Here is a 2125-nt window from a genome sequence, read left to right on the forward strand (position 1 = left end):
TGCTTTGCCACTAATAGTTATGTGGAGCTATTTGGCCTCTGTTATTCTGAAATCTCATTATCCTTATTCATGCCAGAGAGCTCAGTTTTTTGCCAGCATCAGTACCACAAGCCCTTGTCTATAAGGGGTAGCTACCCCCTGAGCTTCACAAAGATGTCAGTATTTTTCTCATTAGAAGCCTCACTTCTGGGCCATCTTAGAGAACAAAATTTTGGGGTTCTCAGGTTTTATACAGTCAATCTATTCTAACAGTCTCACCTCTTTGAGCCTTCTTATATTCTCTTCCACACTATGTCTGAGCATATTTCATATCTCTACTACATTTATTAGCTATTCATTCTGTCTAATCTTCAAAGAACCATTGATCCTTCTGGCCAAAGTATTAGGATCTGGTTCAAGTGTCCTCGCCAGAAGTTTAAATCCCAAGTCATGGACAAGTTCTCCATGTCATTTAATTCTGTCATATCCAGCTTTGTATTATGTGCCCTAGTCTAGTACTCTCAAAATCCACTCTCTCATGTTTCCCTGGATCCTCTTGTACATATTGGTCAGGTCTTGCAATTGCTTCTGTGAAAGTGATCTCCTCTAGAATGGAAAGTGTACTTTTCCATAGGTTATATAGCCTAAGGAATGTGGATTAGAAGGAGAGATGTTGACTTTTTCATACTACTAAGACAGGGATCCATATGGCGTTTTGGATTCCCACTGTAATGTAAAGGGAAACTTTCACAATGTCTGCTGTCCTTGATGTCCTGCAAATGGAGCAGGGTGGTGTCCTCAAATTCCTTGCAGCGGGAACCCACTTAGGTAGCACCAACCTTGACTTCCAAATGGAACAGTATACCTACAGAAGGAAAAGTTATGGCATGTACATCATAAATCTGAAGAGAACTTGGGAGAAGCTTCTGTTGGCAGCTTGTGCCATTGCTGCCTTTGAAAACCCAGCTGATGTCAGTGTCACATCCTCTAGGAATACTAGCCAGTGAGCTGTGCTGAAGTTTGTTGCTGCCACTGGAGCTATTCCTGTTACAGGCCACTTCAGTCCTGGAACTTTCACTAACCAGATCCAGGCAGCCTTCTGGGAGCCAAGATTTCTGTTAGTTACTGATCCCAGGGCTGACCACCAGCCTCTCACAAATGCCTCCTACATTAACCTGCCTACCACTGCTCTGAGTAACACAGACTCTCCTCTGTGTTATGTGGACATTCCCATCCTGCAAGAGGACAATGCGGGGGCAGAGGATGAAATGGTTGGATGGCCTCATCGACTCAATGGACATGAGTTTGAGCAAACTCTGGAAGATACGGAGGGATAGGGAAGCCTGGTGTGCTGTCATCCACGGGGTTGCAAAGAGTTGGACATGACTGAATGACTGAACAACACCAACCACAAGGGAGCTCGCTCAGTGGGCCTGATGTGGTGGTGGTTGCAGACCTGGGGAGTTCTGTGCATGTGTGGCATCATCTCCTGGGAACACCCATGGGAGGTCATGCCTGCTGTCTGCTTCTACAGAGATCCTGAAGAGTTTGAAAAGGAAGAATAGGTGGCAGCTGAGAAGACTGTGACCAAGGAGGAATTTCAGAGTGAATGGACTGCTCAGTTCATTCACCAGTTCATTTGCTAACTGAGTTCACTGCTACTCAAACTGAGGGGTGAATTGGTCCAAAGTTCGCCACTGAAGACTGGAGTGCTCAGCCTGCCACTGCACATTGGTCTGTAGCTCCCACCTGTCAAGCCACTGAATGGGTAGGGACAGCCACTGAGTGGTATTAAGTTGTTCTTCCACAAACATTTTAAAAAGTAATTTTATTTATTCATTTATTAATTTTGGCTGTGCTTGGTCTTTGTTGCTGTGTGGGCTTTTTCTTTAGTTGCAGGGAGCAGGCACTAATCTCTAGTTGCGATGCTTGGGCTTCTCACTGCAGTGGCCTCACTTGTGGAACACAGGCTCTAGGGCGTTCGGGCTTCAGTCGTTGTGGTTCCTGAGCTCTAGAGCACAAGCTCAACAGTTGTGGCTCATGGGCTTAGTTGGTCCACAGCATGTGGGATCTTCCCAGACCAGGGATGGAACCCGCGTCTCCTGCATTGGGCAGGTAGATCCTTTACTGTTGAGCCACCGGGGAA

The 2125-nt window shown here is 46.1% G+C and overlaps 1 pseudogene; it reads left to right on the forward strand.

The window, feature by feature from the left end:
• Window positions 1-731: 731 nt before the first annotated feature.
• Window positions 732-1774, forward strand: LOC129558946 (small ribosomal subunit protein uS2B pseudogene; annotated as a pseudogene).
• Window positions 1775-2125: the final 351 nt, after the last annotated feature.

The sequence above is a fragment of the Moschus berezovskii genome, chromosome 8 (genome assembly GCF_049115385.1).
Source record: "Moschus berezovskii isolate FMDL1 chromosome 8, NW_MosBer_1.0, whole genome shotgun sequence".
Lineage (NCBI taxonomy): Eukaryota > Metazoa > Chordata > Mammalia > Artiodactyla > Moschidae > Moschus > Moschus berezovskii.